Source organism: Eleutherodactylus coqui, chromosome 2 (genome assembly GCF_035609145.1).
Source record: "Eleutherodactylus coqui strain aEleCoq1 chromosome 2, aEleCoq1.hap1, whole genome shotgun sequence".
Taxonomy (NCBI): Eukaryota; Metazoa; Chordata; class Amphibia; order Anura; family Eleutherodactylidae; genus Eleutherodactylus; species Eleutherodactylus coqui.
The window spans coordinates 193174919-193195106 of record NC_089838.1 but is presented as its reverse complement, the minus strand read 5'-3'; positions in this window follow the sequence as shown (position 1 = coordinate 193195106).

Below are 20188 nucleotides of genomic sequence, written 5' to 3'. Positions count from 1 at the left end.
AGTCGTCCTAAGATTACTATATTCCAAAATCTTCCTCACTAGAAAATTAATTGACTTCATACAAATCTCACGCATTCCAGGTAGAAAGAAATCCTACTTACTCACCCTCGCTATCCTGCTGCTACTAGCAGCTGGGGATATCTCACCCTTCACTGCTCCCAACTATTACCCTCTACCTGCCTCACTTAGATACCCCTCAAGCCCAATAAACTAGCCCATGCATACCCTCCCCTGACTCCTTTAAATGTGCGCTCTGGAATTGCCAGTCAGCACGCAACAAACTCCCCACCATCCAAAACTTTTTTACTGCTAAATCTCTAAACCTGCTAGCTCTCACAGAAACGTGGATGCAGCAGTCTGACACGGCCTCCCCTGCTGCACTGTCTTACAATCGCCTGCAGTACTCCCATACCCCAAGACCAGAAAATAGGTGAGGGGGAGGAGTAGGTGTTCTTCTTTCCCCGAAATGTACCCCGTACTCTCACTCATGTTCCCATCATTTGAGGAACATATGCTACGACTTTTCCGTCCGCTGTCCATGTGAGTAGCAGTCATCTTCCGCCCCCCAGGTGCTTCCTGCCTGTTTCTAAATCACTTTGCCGCCAGGCTCCCCCACTTCCTATCCTGCAAAATTCTAACCCTCATCTTAGGTGATTTTAACATCCCCACTAATGACCCCATCTCCACATCTGCCTTTTAGCTTCTATCGCTCACCTCCTCCCTTGGTCTCTCACAACTCACAGCCTCTCCCACTCACAAGGATTGCAACACTCTTGAACTGGTCTTCTTCCGTCTCTGCTCTGCTTCCCACTTCACTAACTCCCCTCTCCCACTCTCAGACCATAACCTCCTCTCTTTTTCTGTCAAGCTTCCTAGTATATCCCCAGACCCACCTACTTACCATACACACAGGAACCTTCAGGCCGTTCACACCCAAAACTTTGCTGAGTCCCTACAGTCTTCTCTGTTCCCTATCTCTCTCCTCTCCTGCCTCAACCTGGCTGCTGCACATTGCAACACCACTCTCAAACATGCCCTGGATGAAGCCGCACCCCCTGTGACCCAAGCCATCCGATGCAGACCTCAGCAACCCTCGCTCACTCCTCAAATGCGTTTTATCTGGTGGTGCTCTTGAGAATGTCACAATTGTCCACAGACTTTCTCCACTACAAATTCATGCTCAGAACCTACAATCTAGCCCTCCACCTTGCAAACAAGTCTACTTCACCTCTGTCGTCACCTCACTATCCCACAACCCTAAATGACTCTTTGATACTTTTCACTCCCTTCTCAGCCCTAAACTGAAGCCCCCATGACAGATCTCATTGCTGAACAGCTGGCTGCTTACTTCAAAAAGAAAATAGATGACATCCAGCAGGAAATAACCTCCCAACCCCAGACTAGCCCCAACCCTAGTCTCATCAGTACTGCCTCTAGCTCTTGCTCACTCTCTGTACTCAGACCAATAACAGAGGAAGAAGTCTCCAGATTGCTTTCCTATGCTTGGCCTATCACCTGCTCTAGCGACCCCTCCCCTCACACCTCCTCCAGTCCCTTTTCCTGGTGGTTATCTCCTATCTCACCACTCTATTCAAACTCTCTCTGACTTCGGGCATTTTTCCCTCCTTTTTCAAACATGCCATCATATCCCGACTGCTAAAGAAACCGACTATTGACTCGACCGATGACGCTAACCACCAATCCATCCCTTTCATCTCCAAACTACTAGAATGCCTGGTTTACTCCCACCATATAAGCTATCTATCAGAAAAATCTCTTGTGACCCCCTACAGTCCGGCTTCTGCCCCCTACACTTGACAGAAACCGCCCTCACAAATGTGTCAAACAACCTCCTGACATCCAAATCGAGGGGTGACTATTCCCTACTGATCCTCCTCAGCCTCTCCGCAGCATTTGACACTGTTGACCACAAACTCCTCCTTAGTATGTTTCACTCCATCAGCCAAAAGGACACTGCTCTCTCCTGGTTCTGCTCCTACCTATCGGACTCCTCATTCAGTGTCTCCTTTGCTGAGTCTACCTCCTCTCCTCTTCCCCTTGCTGTTGGGGTACCAGAGCTCAGTTCTCGCTCCCCCCTCCTTTTCTCCATCTACACACCCCTAATGGACAAAACATCTCTATTGGAGATTTGGCCTCTAATACTATCTCTGTGCTGACGACACCCAGTTATACACCTCTACCCGTGACATCTCTGCACCTTTCCTCCAAAACATCACCGACTGTCTGCTGTCTGTAACACTATGTTCTCTCTCTACCTAAAACTGAACCTCTCAAAAACTGATCTGCTGGTATTTCCGCCCTCTACTAACCAACCTCATCCTGACATCTCCATCTCAGTGTGTGGCACGATAACTCTCAGCACGCCCGCTGTCTTGGGTTTATACTCAACTCTGATCTCTTCTTTAACCCCTGCATCCAATCTCTGGTGTCATCTGCACCTCAAGAACATCGCTAGAATCCACCCTTTTCTCACTGTGGACACACTAAAAACACTCACTGTTGCCCTCATCCACTCTCGGCTCGATTACTGCAAATAATCAGCCTCCCCCACGCCAGACACTCCCCTCTTCAATCCATCCTGAATGCATCAGCCATGCTCATCTTCCTATCTAGCCGTTACTGGGAAGCCTCTGCTCTGTGCCAGTTACTGCACTGACTGCCTGTCGAATACAGAATTCAATTTAAACTCATTACCTTCATCCATAAAGCTCTCCATAGCATTGCACCACCTTACATTGCCTCCCTTATCTCAATCCACTACCCAACCCAGGCCCTCCGCTCCGCTAACGAAATCAGACTGAGTGCCCCTTTAATTCGAACCTCTCATTCCTACTTCCAAGACTTCTCCAGAGCAGCACTAGTTCTTTGGAACGCACTAGTCCCCTGGAACACACTACCCCAAACTATCCAGACAATACCTGACACACACAATTTCAGGCACACTCTAAAAATGCACCTCTTCAAGGAGGCATACCACATCCCCTAAATCAAACTTCTCTGTACTACACATGCTCCCTGTCCTACTAACTGCAATCCCTGCTAGCTGCCATTAACCGCCCCCTGCAGTCATACGGATTCAGCCACTATACAGCTTGTGTCTGACTATTGTCTATGTGTATAGCATCCCACACTCTCCACCTCGCCATACCGTGCACATCTCCAGCCCCTTTACCTTCTGTATCACCCCATTATTTGTAGTATGTAAGCTCGTTGGAGCAGGACCCTCACCCCTATTGTTTCCATCCACTGATTACTTCATGTAACCGTGGCTTTTGTATTTTTGTACTTTTGTCATTCTGTATCCCCCTGTTTTTGTAAGTGCTGTAGAATATGTTGGCCCTATATAAATAAAGATTATTACTCTAGTACACATTTTAACCTTTTTTCTGCCCATAGCATTATGAGTTAGTGCTACTTGTTAGTGCTATAAAGGAATTTTTCTCAAACTGTGTGGTGGGTGCTTCTTATGTGTTGGTGAGGCGAGGCAAATTAAAATAGTGGTGTATCCCACTGGAATGTTAGTGACACTTTTTAGTGCTAATAAGAAATATTTATTTTCTGATACTGAGATACAGCACTCATGGTGGTTGCTGTCACTTTAAGTGGTACACCAGCATAATACGTATAGTCAGTTGAAGAAATACAATTACTTAGTGGTTTCTCCTGCACTTGGTGGACAAATACTTTTTACTAGGGAAAATGTAAAAGAGTTTTACATAGTTTCTTGCTCAGGTCTACAGGTCCAGTCATGCCCAAGATGGTTGACAGGTGCTGTCCTATAGTGCCACGAGTCTTCTCCTACAAAGAGAGGCGGGTCAGAATTGCTGCTGTTACTTCTATAAGAACTGAGCTTTGACATTGCAAATAGAGAAATTAACACTTGGTGACAGAGACACGAAGAGAAGCAAGGAGATTAATAGTAATTTAAATCTCATTATATTTAATCTTACACCAAATTTAATAATTTCCTTCAATAAACATGCCAAACTGGAGCAGCGTTGGAGGTTCACTACTGTATTTATTTCTCAGATAGTAGTTAATAGGGTGATGGCCAGTCAGATGGGTACTGTTTGATACTAGTGGAAAGTGCACATTGTATATTACTGTTTGTATGTGATAGTATACCTGATTATTTACAGTAGTTTTACTGTCTTTTTTGAGCCATTTAATTGTTTATTCTGATTGTAATGTTATGTATGCAATCTCCTAAAGTAATAAATGCACCAATCTTCAACAGCAGTGTCCTTTTTATCTCTTTTCTTTTTTTGTCATCAGCGGCTTCACTGAGCTAAGCAAGATTTATAAAACAACGACCATAAAAACCTAAATGACTAATTCAGTCTAAAAACACATAGAGATTATTTCATTTACTAGATCATTTAATATAAAATGTTTTGAATACACATTTTGATTTTGGTTTTGGTTCAGCAAATGCATACAGAGCATGCAAGGGAATAGTGATGATCCACAGGAGTATTCAGAGATGGCAGCATGTATCCATACACAAAAATCAACTCATCAGAGAACAACAGACTAAACAAGAGCGCATGAACAAATGATAAAAATCCTTAGCAGTATAGAAGTACAGTATAATATATTATTTTTTTCCCCATAGGCATGACTGCAGTGCATAAAAAATAAACTGAATAAACAGAATGAATTATGGAGGACCCAGCAGGGAGCAACAGGTGCATTTGTTCACAGAATGTGTTGGATGATGTTAAGAAACACTAAAGTAAGTTCATATGTAATATTCTTTACTGTCCTTCATAACTAGGTTTACAGCAAGAACTTTAAACCTTGCAAATAAAAAACAAAAACAAAATATAAAATTGAGATAAGAATATTTTATGTTGACTTATTCACCAATAAAACTGTTGTTCCTTTCTAGTGAGCACCCGTATTTCCCAGTTTCAGTTAACATTTGTAGCAAATGTGATTCATTAAGGATTTTATGTTCTAATAACTTCACCCTAGGGTACAGATGTATTCGCAAAATAGAAAAGTGTTTTTTCTAAAATGTGATGCTCTACGTATAGCGCCTTTTTTCTAGCATTTTTCCATAGACTTTTCTATAGGAAAAAATCCCCAGAAAATGTATATGTGACTGTTTAAAAAGTTACCTGAAAAATATTTCTAAAAAAATCCACATGAACCAATTAAATGTTCACTTACATTTTTATAAGCATTTGTTTTTCAAATAATTATTTCTTTATTGAAATTATCTTGAAATAATTAACATAACAAAACAAATGAGAGGTAACAACTTGGGTATAAAGGTGAATGTAGACTCAAAGATGATCGCACAAAAATCGCTTAAATGTCAGCTTGAGTGACAGTTTTGAGCGATCATCTTTGCATAACTCTTAAGTAGCTAATTAGCTATTTAAAGAGTTATAAATGCAGGAGGAGTGGGACATTGCTGATTGCAAAAACAAAGCAGTCGTTTGCATATACAAAACAGCTGCTTGTTCTTGCAGTTATCAGCTGTGTCCCACTGAACTGATAGCTCTGAGAAACAGCAGGAGTACTGACAGCTGCTTTGTTCTCAGAGCTTTCAGCTGTTATCCTGCGAAGCTGATAGCCCCAAGAACAGCAGGAGCGCTGACAGCTGCTTTGTTCTGGGAGCTTTCAGCTTGTATTCTGCTGGGAAATCCCAGCGGGATACAGAAAATCAGCATGCGTCACTGATAAGAGTCATCGTTGATTTCTACCTTGCTTGAAATCAACAATGAACGAACAGTGCACGATGGCAGCGCATTTAGACACAACGATTATCGCTCAAAAGATGGCTGTTGAGCGTCTTTTAAGCGATAATCGTTGTATTTAAATGGGCCATAAAACCCAGACTCAGTAGATATATCACAATATGGGAACAATGGGTGTTAAAGAGAATGTGTACATTTTATATAATTGTATGAGTGTACAAGAAGATAATGAGTGAATATTAAAAATAATAATAATAGGAGTAGGAGTAAAGTGTCCACCATCACTGAGTACTATAGAAAAGAAAAAGAAACAGAACAAAGCAGGGGTTGAAGAGATGAAAACAACAAACCGCATTGTCTTCCATGGCATACAGGCCCAGCACAAGTAACAGATCTATGAAAAAAAACTATGTAGTTAATGTGGATGCTTTAGTAACATATCTATAAGAATATAGTTTCTCCAAATGATACGTAAGATTAATGGAATTATTAACTTCATTCAAAGAAGGTGCATCTGAAGATTTCCATTTTTTGACAATTTCCAAGCGAAATGCAAGAATGATATGGGCGATAGTAACTGAGTAAAAAGATGGGAGTTTATCTGTGGGGGAAAAGCAAGGAGCCAGTGCTGTGTCCAGGGCCACAAAATGAAGTGATACAGTATAAATACTATAAAAAATGATATTCCATAAAGAATGAATGAGGCCACATCCTCACTCCAACATGTTTCAGGGGCAAAATTGTTCATTATGGCGAGTCTAGCAAGACTTAGATGCATAAATATTTTTTGTGAGAACTCCTGATTCTATGTGAAACTTTTTTAGTTCAAGACAACACCATCCTCCATTCCTCCAGTTGGAATTGATGTTTAAAGTCTTGTTCCCAAAACTGCATATGAAGAGATTTGCTTTGAGAAGATATGGAAAAAAATTGTCATAAAGGATGGAAATGTCATTGGATTCCCGAGTAGGCAAGAAAAAAATTGAAGCGGACTTGGGGGAACTAGGCTGTGTAGGATAATGGTACACTATCAGTGTAGGATAATCTAACAAAGAATTATTTTCATAAAAAATTGTGAATTTTCTTATGTCGAGAGATTCCAGAGCTCCAAATTCAAAGCCTGTGGGGATGGAGGATAAAAAAAGTAAATGAAAGACCAATATCGGTACCAAAGATACTGATGAGAAAACATAATGCTGCCAGACATGGGCTGAGAATAGCAAGCTTGGTAAAGAGTGAGACACTAAAGAGAGAGATTTAACGCCCCAAAAGAGAAATCAGAGGGGTTCCTAAGATAGTGGATTCAATTAATACCAACCTTTTATTTGAAGAGGGTGTCCACTAATGTTTGATTTGGTCCAAACTCAGTTTGTAAAAATAACATTTAATGTCAGTGGCTTTCATACCACCTATTTCATAGGGTTTAACTGAAGGGGAAAATTTAATTCTAGCAAAATCACTACAGTTTTAAAAATGAATGCATGGCAAAAGCATCATTTTAACCACTGCTATCCCTCCCACCCAGAAAATAAAAGGTTTATGAAAGTTATTTAAGAGATGTGGAATGTAGTTAAGCATGGGCAAATAACTTTTACTGACTGTACAGAAGCTAGGGCTCATTCCATACATATAGGAAGGAATTAATTATATGTTGCCTAGTTTTATTGTCAATTAAAACACCCAGTAATTGAGATTTTGTATTTTTCACCCTACAATATGACATTTTTCCAAAATCAGAAATTACAGATTGGGCCTTTTTTAAAGAGGAGAAAGGGTCTGTTAAAGCTAAGATGATGTCATCTGCATATGGTCTTATTTTGTGTTTTTGATGTCCTATTTTAATTTCTTTGATAATATTTGTTCTAATCTATTCAGATCACCTTGGCAACATTAGGGCCAAAAATTATAACCATGTAGTTTAACATTTGTTAATTGCTTTTCAAAGACTGGGAGCAAACATGAGTGTCAAATTGCATTTCCTTCATAGCCACGTGAACTACTTCCCCTCAGACTACTGGCAGACTACTGCTGGTGTATACAGCATGACAATCCTGGACATAAGTATTCCAGAGCATCCAAAAAGAGAAAATATTTCCCTAACAATTAAAATTTACACAACTATTGTTCTCTTCGTTGGACGATAGACTAGCTTTTTGCCTGAAACAAATATATTACCTGCTGCAGAATGTCTCATTATCCCTGATATTTAACTTTATAATCTCTAATCAAACAGTTGATATTTTTGAAAAAATTGACGTATTGCATATTTTTGGACTTTCATTTGGGTAAAATCAAAAAAATACTTAGGTCAGTAGAATTTTCTTTTCAATCGTGTCTTAGGAGTTTCTTTCAAAACGTTAAAAAAATTAGCTTGCCGCTTATACAGGAAATATACATTCACTAAAGGGAAAAGGGCATTATTAGTGTCACAGAGTAGAATTATGAAGCAACCTAAAGGATGTGCCATAAGTCCTGCTGAGAAAATGATATTGAATAACTGATTGCAATTAATACGCCTTTTTTTCATATCAGGGTTTGAATAAAAAAAAAGATGCAGGAATTTAGGATGAAAGCATTCAGGGTGTTTATCTTATATAAAATGTGTGTCTCACACTGCGTTTAAATGGACTGTTTAAGCTCTTAGTATTTAATGAAGAAATAGGCATGATGTATAAATAAGCAAAAAAAAAAAAAACCACACCGACATCATGGCAGACAGAGAGTGGTGGACATGTAACATAAAGATCATATGATATAGCAAAAACAATAGTAAGAGAAGAACAAATAAAATAACTGAAAAGCAATATAATAGGGTTTTGCTAGTGCCCATTACACAAAAGTTGAATAGGGGGTATTCTTGCCAGTGGAGAACCATTTTTGTGTAATCTAAGGTGGGGGGCCAATTTGTTAAAGGATTTGCAACTTGATAAACAGGAATGTCCCACTTCTACAGGAGAAACAGCCCTTCCATCACAGAAGCTGCTACGTAGGACGCACCATTTTATGAGATGAGAAGCTTTGCAGAGAAGCCCCATTTACATTTAATGTTGGCAACACAAAGAGCATAGGTAACTGATGAGAATTGTCTTCAGAGTTGCAAAGTTGCTGGAAAGAGATCAGGGAATATCAGTAAGGCATTATATGGATCTGCTAAAGCTTCTCTTTACCTTTCTACATTTAGAAATGGATTTGAGCTAAGATGACCCATGGAGCAGGCTTTAGGACGGAGTGGGCTTTAGGAATTCTGTGTGCTCTATCAATTCTGTGTGCTCTACATTCCAGTGGAGATTGGGATGCAAGTAAAAGTTTGAAAAAGCTTGAGTAAGTATTGAGAAAGGTCAGCAGGAGATACAAATTCTGGAATACCATGGAGTTTTATGTTGTTTCTAAGTGACTTATCTTCAAAGTCTATACATTTTTCACGTAGATGGGGAATCATTTCTTCCGGGATATTGTGAGTATCCACCAACTTATGGTGGAGAATTCACCCATTCTTTGTTCAACATGAACTGTATGTGTGGCAAGTTGGTCAATATTGGATTAAAGTTTATTAGATATTTTTTGCATATCTTGAGAAATGTCCTTTTGAAGAGACTAAGGCAGCTCTCAGTGTTTTAGTGGTTAAAGGATTATCCATACCTGGATGTGATTGTAAATTACAGGAGAGGTTCTCTGTGTTTAGATCATTCACAGTGGTAGCATGAGTTCCCCTTTTAGAAGAAGTACACTTGGAGTTGGGGTAGGCCTTGTAAGGAGCCTGGGGTACCTCATTTGGTGACCTTTTTGGAAGCAGGGCTTTATTCTGCTGTCTCAAATGAGAAAGAGCAAGTAGAGGAACGTCATGATGGAGAACTTCATCCCTAAAAAGTCGCTGCTCTTTGTTCTGGTTCTGAGTTGTGATGATAAGAATTTGCATCTCCACTGATGTTGTAAGGACCATAAGGCAAAAAGTCTGTAAATTTCCTAGGAGCTGTAGATTCAGTTCCATTTCAGACCATTTTAGGCTGGGGATAACAAGATTTTTTGTAGATTGGCAGTTTTCTCTTTGTTCATTATAAAAAGAGATTTATCTCAAGCAAGTTACTTTTGTGATCCACAAATAGATGAGTCAAGAATGTCCATTACACATATTGGGAAAAATGACAAAAACTGATTTGCATGATCGGGTTATGAGCTGCTTTGGAGCCATAAATAATTAAGAATGCAGGTTTTAATCGACCATGGCTTTATGTGATGTTGCAGTCTCCCACATGGTGACTTAGCAAGGGAAACAGAGTTTTCTGCTTTTAATAGGTGCAGCAGTAATGATGACACGGGATGATTATCACACAAAATGAGTTCAAATGAGCGAAAATGCAGGATAATAGTCATGTCTGCAAATCCATCATTTACTGTTTGTTTACTTTTCGTTTGTCTCTCAGTTTCAACCAACATAAAAATCATTGCTCGTTCGCTAACTTCTCGCTTTGTCTAAATGCTTCCAACTCAGTGTTTCACATAGAATTGGAAGCGCTGAGCAAGAAGTCAGCAAGAAGTGAGCGATACTCAATTGGGCTTGGGCTGTCAAGTTCAGTTACCAGACAGAAGCCAGTTCAAACAGTGTTCACTGATAATGTTAAACACAATCAGTCTGTACTTGCCTGTTATCAGAGCCAGGTAGCCTGTCGGCAAGAGCATACTGCTCTCTGGGAGAGGAAGCATGAGAGTTCAAGAGCTGTTTAGCCCCAGCAGTGCCACCACACCCCTTTGAACTGAACTGATGATCCAGCATGTGTGCTGCAGCCGATATTGTGGGAGAGAGGATTCCTGCAGTATTTCTATTTACCTTCAGCTCTACAGCTCAAATGGGAAGATGTGCAGATATTTTTATGTTTGCTGAAATTTATCCATCAGCTGACGAATAAGCATTTGCTCATTTGTCTGCCAATTGTTTGCACTTTTTACACATCCCGATTGGCAGGTGAACAAATGTTTTGAGGAATTTTATGTCCTATTATCAGACTTTTAGAGTGGAGATTTTTAATGTAAAGAGACTCTGTCAGCTACTTTGAGCTTTATAAACTTAGCTTATGGACTCAAGGTAGCTGCCCCACTGAGTCCGGGGCTATAAATGCTATACTTACATTTCCCACCGATACCCTGCTGTCACCATTGAATGAGAGGACTACTTAGCTCTTGCTTATGTAATGCGGTCAATGCATTCAGTGGTGGTTTTGAGCACTGACAACTGGTGAACGGTGGGGAAGGTAAGTATAAAGCTTACATCCCTGGACTGAGTGGGTCAACTACTTTGAGCTGAAAAGCTTAGCTTATAGGGCTCAAAGTAGCTGACATATTCACTTTAAAGTGAAATTGCATGCAATTTTTACTTAAGTTTACTGTATATTGCTTGCTTTTTAGTATCTGTAGATAGACTGTGATTTGGATATTAAAGGAAGTTACCTGGAAAGTCAGGGCTCATCACAATGCATTGAGGAGCAACTGTCTGAAATTCATGCTTTAATTGTAAATTAGCAAGTAAAATAGGCTATATTTATAGCTCTACAGATAAATCAAGAGTAGGCCAATGAAATCTCGGTAGATTCGTTTAGGCAATTCACTTAACTTCATACTAGGGCCATAAATATAATCTATGATACTGTCTAGACACCATTGAATAACACTAAATATCATCACTGCATTCCACATTTAATTAATATACAATGAACAAGGACTCAGTTATATGGGAGCAATAGGGCATTTCAAAAATGTTACACCAGGCAGAACACGTGTCCTGCAAAGCAGCAATTATCCATGATGAATCTCTTTCTCTAGTCTTTTTTTACATCTCTGAAGGCGTCATGCATTATGTGAATGTTTGTAGGACAGTTTGATGTATACTTTATTAGCATTGAATTATCATCATTGTGTAATTACTAAAAGGGAAAGGAATTATTCTTTTAATTAAGGTAAAATGCAACATTTTTTATTTCATTTTTGTTCACCAGAGAATATTTAGAAATAGACATGATTAATATTTACCTAGAAAGGAAGCCCACTAGGGTATTTAGGAAGAAGAACTCTCATTCATTTCATTCCACAGGAATCATTCTCTAAGAAACATTACTTTTCTTTCACTGAATTCAGTCTCATAGGATTAAGACTCTACTGAGCTAAATGATCTGATGCTAATCTTCAAAATGCAGAAGCTTGCATGTTTTAAAAGAGGATGGTTATGGGCAAAATTTAAAAATGGCATCTTTCCATGAAGCAGCTGTTCAAGTATATTAACTAAGGTGTATTAATACTTGGAAAGTACTTTATGGAAAAGCATTGGAATGTAGAATGATCATTTTTGCCCTAAAGTGTGTTACAATTGCCATGAAATACTTATAAATTAATTACATGTCATATTTGAAGAGTCTATATCAGTTTTGAGAAAGAAATATATCAACGGCTTATTTAAAAAACTTTATAAAAGGAGAGAGCTTTTCTTCTTGTTTCTTCATATACAATTGCAGTCTAGTCAGCATTCAGCTTAATATCATCTGCACTAGCATATCTTATATGGCAGACCTACAGCAGCCACTTCATGTGAAGAAAGGGTTCTCATAACGACTAAAGCCACTTTTATTTTAATGCAAGCAAGAGGTTGCAGCAATAATTTATGGGATTCTGTCACCAGCAGTATGCATTTTACACTTTTGTCATATTACACAAAATCTGGACACATGTTTATAAGAGCAAGTATGTATTGTATCTTTGCAAAAACTCACTTTTCATAGCTCCCATGGTATATGCAAATCAACCTGCCTTGAGTCACGGAGGCAGGCCACACGAACCCCAAATTATACCATCCAGACTTTCATTACATTCTTTCAGCATTCTGGTGCCTCTCCTTAATGCTGCTTCATTATGCCCCTCCAGCATTCTGGTACCTCTCCATGCTGCTAAAGTCAGCAGCAAGGGGAGGCATCGTAACACTAGAGGGTGGGTAATGAAAGGTCAGACTGAGTAATTTAGGACTCAGGTGGCTTGAGGCTGGCAAATTTGTATATACTGCAGAAGCTATTAAAAGCAAGTTTTTACAAAAATGCAATACATACTGAGTCATAAATATATGTGCAGATTTTGTGTAATATGGCACGGAGAGCTATGAGGCAGGTGTATATCATCATAGAGCTTCTGTTTTCTTACCGTATATTGAGCTCCAGATTCCTTACTCCATGTTGCTTATTTAGAGAGCCCTCCTTTAGTGACTGCAGCCAAACAGTTATATAATCTAAAATCAAAATAAGAGTGCTATAATTTAATTAAAATACTATAAATTTGTACATAGGGAAACACTCTTTATTGGCATATAGCAAAATTCTTCTCTATACAATTTTGTAAAGTATTTTGAAAACTGAGGAAACAGTAATTTATTGTGCTGTTGGTGCACAAACATTCCTGTACAGTGCAGCACATCAGTACAATAGTAATATTTAAAATCTACATATACTTCTGGTTAGGAGTATGTTTTATGTTTCTCCAGACCCGTAATTGTTGATTGTTTCCTTCAATTTCTATTGCCTTTTTTTGCTCAGGGGAGTCTAGTCTTGAAATTACATCTTTTTCTAGGTATCATTTTAGGTTTGAATAAAAGTATGGAAAAGAATTGTGTATTCTTCACAAAGACATAGGGCCATCTTGCTACTCCTTCTTGATGAATCTTCTCAGATTCAGTCATGCATTTTCAACAGTTCTTAAAAACTATTTACTTTTCTTTGTTTATTGAATTAGTCAGATGAGAAAAGTTTCCATATACCCTCAGGCACTTTGATAATACAATATATATCAATGAAATATCAGAAACCAAACTCCATATACCTGGGACCTCAAAATATAAATACCAAAACCTTTATTAGAACACTATCAATGTGTATTCACCAACAATTGAATTGAGAGTTCCACTTCAGTTCTTAATCATAAATTCCAAGGCTACTAATTCCACATTTTAATGAAGTAATCTTACTTACGAGTTTTATTTTCTTCTTTATTAAGCACAATCAGAATTAAAACACAACACAGAGTGCACATTTGCTCCTTATGTGGAAACATTGAAAGTGGCGTAAGTCATTTTCAGTTGTCTTTTTGCTGGCGCATTTCACGATCATTAAACAACCTAAAGAAATCATTTGTACAAAAATGCATGCTAACAAAGCCATATAATGAATAAATGCATTCCAGCCAATTACCCATGAGAGCATTCAGTATACGTGAGCTATGTTAATAACCCCCAAATTGTAAGCCTTTCCAATGTCACTGAAAGGTTCATTTGTGTTCTAATGGGAATATTATACAATAAAGTGAAACCGGTATAATGCATCATGTCCACAAAAGTCATAAAAACTTGCAGGGAAGAAGATAAAATGACATGAAACCCAGTATTCATCTAGAGGAATTAGTTAACCATGAATACACTTGAACAGATGGATCGTAGAGCTAAAATAAATGTAAGGCTCTGATGCACAGCCACACATACCCTAACTCACTTTAGGTCACATTTGGTTACATCACATATCTTGTTAGCTGGCATACATCCAGGTTGTCAGACTCTTACAGCCTCCTCCACTGATTGTGTATGTCTCTTGGTATATCTAGCTAAATTACTAACAGAGAACTTCAATTGGGACCAAATGCTATTGAGAGATTGGTATTTGATAATATTAAAGAGGTTTTCCACTAAGATATTTATCCCCTATCTACTAGATGTATAGGGGTCCAACTGCTGGAGCCCCTAGTAATCCTGTATCCTCTATGAGAATGGAGAGGTTGCTGAGCGTGATCTTCCTCCATCCCATATAAGTGAATGGAGCGTAGGTCACGTTTGCGCACCACTGCTCCTGTCTCATGGAGGACTTAGGGTGCACAGATATCAGGTTCACCAGGGGGTTTATCTTTTGGACCTCCAGCAATTTGACATCCAGTGGATAAAAGATAAATGTTATTAGTGGGAAAAACCCCTACAATCCAATAAATCATATCCTTAGCAAATAATTGTGGTTAATTGATATATTTGGTGAGTTGCCCATTCACCATTATTTCTAAAGTAATTAGCTATATTTGACTGCTTGATGGAATAATATTAATGATTGCTATGCTATTACTAATTTAACACATAAACCATCTGGATATTTAATGGTATAGTAACGTTACTTGGTGTTGTCAACCAAGTTTCTGCTTTAAGATAGCACAACATTATAAGAGATTGTGCCCTAAAGAAACTCGACTATACGGCACAAATACATTTGTAAGTCATTAGACAAATCTTTGTCTTGCAATTCAACACTTCTAAATGCATATAGCTTTTTTTATTTTAAAGAGCACATTTGAAATAAATCATGCTGCAAAAAAAGGCAAGCACACAGACTTTCAATAAAGGTTTATTTCAGAGATAGGTGGGATTGCTATATTATAACTTTTTAAAAGGGTATTTCCATATTAAACATTAATAGCATATCCATAGGATATGTCATAAATATCTGATACATGCAGGTCCTACATCTGGGACCTGTACTTATCTCCAGAACGGGGCTCTCTAACCCCCATTCTGCCTGGTGAGGCAGAGAATGAATGGAGATTTTGGAGCCCATGAGCATGGGTCTCTTCATTCATTTCTATGGGAGACATGGAAACAGCTAAATACTTTTCATAGCCAGTGCTGTGTTTGTCACAATAGGGTCTGAAGAATCAGGTTAAGGAAAAGATCCAGTACTTTCACCATCTTCTATTTCAAGTTTGGTGTTCCACTACTGCCTGCAACAGGTTATCATACTTAATGGTATTCTGGACTTTTTGCTGTATTATCTACTTGATTGTTTTATCGCCTACTATTGTTTTTTAAGAATACTAAAGTTCAGTGATAGTTTGCTAACTAATGGCACACATCCAGTAGATAATCTAGGTTACTCATTGTAGTGTATTTAATATGTCTTAATGTTATAGGAAGGGGGTTAATATATGTACTATACAGTCACAATTGTTAGTTAAAGGGGTTGTCTGGCCATAAACATTAGATCTCATTACTTCTGTTTGCCCAATACAATGCACTTTGTAATATACATTGTGCATTGTAAATTAGGCAAACAGAAGTTATTCACTTACCTTTTGGGCTGCCCCCCCCCCCTGTGTTGCTCCTCCGTTGCCATTGGTTCCGACAAGTCTCTTGTCCTCTTCTTGTCGGGACGACGGGGACGCGCTTCTCCAGCACAGCTCTGCGCATGTGCAGAAGAACTTCAGCCGCTGGGAAGCTCAGTTCTGCCTGCAGGGGAGGCGTGGCTGCTGGCTCTTCATCTCCAAAGTAAGAATGAGTGGAGGGGCGGGCACTCGCGGGGGGGGGAGGGGAGAGGAGGGGGGAGGATGGATGCATGGATGGATGTGTGCTAGGGGTGTCAGGAGACCCGGCTGTCAGAAGTTCCGGGGGCAGGGGGGGGCGGGTGTGCAGTGATGTGTGTGTGTGTGTGTGCTAGTGGTGTCAGAAGACCCGGCTGTCAGAAGTCCCGGGGGCAGGGGGGCGGGTGTGCAGTGATGTGTGTGTGTGTGTGCTAGTGGTGTCAGGAGACCCGGCTGTGAGAAGTCCCGGGAGGGGGGGTCACATAGTGTGCGGTCACATTGACTTGTAGCGGTGGGGTGTGCGGTCACATAGACTTGTCGCGGTGTGGGGGGAATGAGGGGGGCTACTTTGGAGGGCACTGTAAAGGTGACACTGGGGGGCACTGTGGGGGGGCATGTCTAGGGGGTACTGTAGAGGATCATCAGGGGGACACTGTGGGAGAGTGCACTGTGGGGGGGTCATTGTGAGGGGGGGTCACTGTGGGAGGGGCACTATGAGGGCATGTGTGTGTGGCGAAATGTTTTGTTTTACTTTACTTTAGCAGGGTGGGGTGGCAGTAGGTAGCCTTGCAATGGGGGGCTGCAGGAGAGTTCTCTCTCAGCTCTCCCCAGCCCCTCTCCATTCACTATACACTGTGCTGCTGTTTACACTCATGCCAGGATTTTATCCTGAACCATGAGTGTATAACGCAGTCTCCCCTGGCCACACCCCCTCTGAGTATAGTATGCAGCAGGGGGCGGGGCCTGGGCAGGGAGAGACTGTAGAGCAGTTCAATAGAGGTGGGCGTGTCGTGGGCGGGGCTAGGACGTGAGCTGAGGGAGGCCATGAAATCCTGCCTTTTTGTTCCTCTTACTGCCATCGGGAGCGTGCACACAGAGGAGGGAGAGCGCAGAGCATTGTGGGAAGGCAGCACAGAGGCGCCATCTTTGAAAGCTGCAGTGAAGATCAGATTCTAAGGTAAGAAACTGACATTGCAGCTGATCTGCCTGCCGGTTTGAGCCCCTGTATGCTGTGTGTTACTATCCTTACTGAAAGGAAAGCAGCAGCATTATAAAAAATTTTTACCCTGTGTTGCCGGACAACCCCTTTAAATTAATGTGCTTTCACACCTGCACTGGGAATTCCACTTTTCTGCTCCATTCGGCATTCCTGCAGCTGAACAGCTCAGTCTCTGGACGGAACCGAACAGCGTCAGATGAACACCATTGACTACAAAGGGGTTTGTCTGCTTTCCAGCCATATCGAAGAAAAAGTGTTCTTTCTTCTGGTATTTTGAGTCGCATCTGTGACTGAATCTCCGACCGGAGGTTCCAATGCAGATGTGCAACCGGCCTTATTTTATGGTGAATGCTACAATTTTAAATATAAAATTATTTTTGCATCTAAATTTCTGAAATTTCTCCTGAAGTTGTCCGTATTTGTCATTGAATTATTGTAAGGTCCTCATTTGCATTAATGATGATGACTATTTTTAATAATGTTTGTTAGATGACGTTGTCATTGGTTTTTCTTCATCTTTAGCTATGAACAGCACTGATTTTGTTCTGGGTAATTCCATTTCACTAAGAATCTGAAAGATGTGTTTGTTACCAAGCAACAACTCAGCATGATTTATTTTTTTATTCAACAAAACACAATTGAACGACAATAGGCATTGTGCATTGAATGATATGGGTCAGACTCGCTTTGTAAAAGACATATACACATCTTTTCATTTTATTTATTTAATAAGAAAAAAATTAAAAACAACACAGTATTTATTCCATGATACAACCGTGTATGTTCTGCATGTTAACACAGTTACGACTTATACAGATCTTTGGAGAAATTGCAATACAAAACAAAGGCACATATGCTAATTAATCACTTGTCAGTATGCATTTATCACATGCGCTAAGAAGGGTTGTCTAGGGTTAGAAAAATATGTTTGCTTTCTTCCAAATACAGCATTATCCAACCTTCAATGCAGCTGAAATACAATACCACACTCAACCCTATGATAAAGGGCGGTGCTGCATTTGGAAGAAAACAGCCCTGTTTTTATAACCCGGAACAACCCTTTTAAAGTCTAAATTATTATATCCTCTTATTGTGAAACATGGTACCAGCATTAATGTCATGTTTCTAAAAGCAACCTACATGGCCCTCTACATTACTATGATGAAGTATATTAAAATGGCAGTAGGCAGCACTCTAAGAGTAGTTGGTGAATTGCCTGTGATTGAGACAAACCCCCTTGTTGTTTAGGATAGTTGCAAATGTGGTCTGGGAAAATGCTGGGACCCAGTACAACCAGATCACAGAGACGGGAATGTCTATAAGTACTCATAGCGGAAGCCCTTCACAGATATAGACTATAAAAAATGTAATCTTTATTTGGTATGCTTTAAAATAACGTATATGGGCTGACAGACAGACTCAACATAAAACTTGGGGTACAAAAACACCTAATGGAAAATCCGGAAAGATTACGGAATCACATATATTGTCCAAATAGGTGTGATAAGTCAGTTTATATAGATATACAGCTCTGAGTGTCTAACCATGTGGTTGACAGTGTATATAGATGAAAACTTAGAAAGAATCATAAGCTCAGAAAAAGATCAGCAAGGGTATAGCTGAACGCGTTCCCCCCTCGATGAATAGTGGTTCATCAGGAGCTAGAAGGAGCTGACTCAATTGGATAAACTCAGATGTATTATGTTGTTTTTATAAAATTCAAAAAAAAACAACTACCCCTATATCTTGTTACAACCAGATATAAAACAGGTGATGGCTAGTTCTTGAGTATAGATGTAAAGACAGAGACTGATCCTGGATAAGAAATTGGGAAACCCATATAAGCAGGAATTTCAGTAGAAGGATCCTAGTAGCCTAATAGCTAACATCTTGACTTAAAGTCCTAACTAGGAAATACAAAATTAAGGCTAGGGTGAAGCACACCAGCAATTTCTAGTGTGCAAAACGCATACTGAATGGAGGAGTGTCAATTAGTTTGCTGATACTGACACTTCTACACTACCCCTTGATGTCTATAGATGAGACCAAGAGGGTTCTAAGAAGAGAGGTCTACCAGAAAAAAATTCAATTCCCTTAAGAGACACTAAATAGCAATATTCTAAATTGTCCCTAATGTAGAGGCTAGAACCAAGTCTCAAGTATGCCAGACAGATTACCCTAAATCTAAAGATCCTAGTTAAATTCTAGCCAGAGCACCAGAAGATGCAGTGATACAGACAGACAGATAGGGCCCGTGGCTCTGATGGTGAACCACAGGTTCTAGCCTCTACAATAAAAAACATTATTTATCTCTAATTTTGACAGCCTCCAGTTCTCCAATGACAATAACAATGGGAGCCATGTAGTAAAGATTATTTTTCCCAACTCTAGTGTGGGATAAAGCCTTTAAATGATAGCATGAATTGTACGGTTTAGATGTAGTCAAAATAGCTGTTCTTACCATTGCTGACATTACTATTAAAATTAGTAAAATTAGAGTTGGGGAACTCTCCCCAATTATTGACTATGCAGTTGTCAGATTATCTATTTGTGCCAGTCTCGTGTGAGTAAAGACGTAACACTCAAACTATGAGTTTTACATTTAAATATAATTTATCACTTTTATTTCCCATTTTGGTTTTTTACATCTTGAAGACTTTTACTACATGGACTTGTTTTTGGTCTACAGTTGGAGGAAAAAGTTCCCTTGGTACAACCCTTTTCTTGTTCGAGAAACATATGCAAGCTTTGGATGCACGTTTACCAATCAAAGAGATCACAAACAGATGGAACTTATTGAAGAGTTCCATTAAGGATATGGTGCCACAGTGTGATAACCATAATGCGTTTGAAGCCTGATCCACACACAGCGGCCAATGGATGAAGACTTTTCCAATAGGAGTGCAGCATTATTGGAAAAATCTAAGACTATTGGCCACCAAAGTTGGGTAAGACTTTGGCTGCTTTGTGATTACTGTATTGTGGGACCATACCCTAATTGTATTCACCCAAGAGTCTGAGAGACCCGAATAAAGCACATATTTTTAACTATCAAATATATTTCGTTTTTTCTTGCTCATGGTAGATTGTAAGCATGAAATTATTC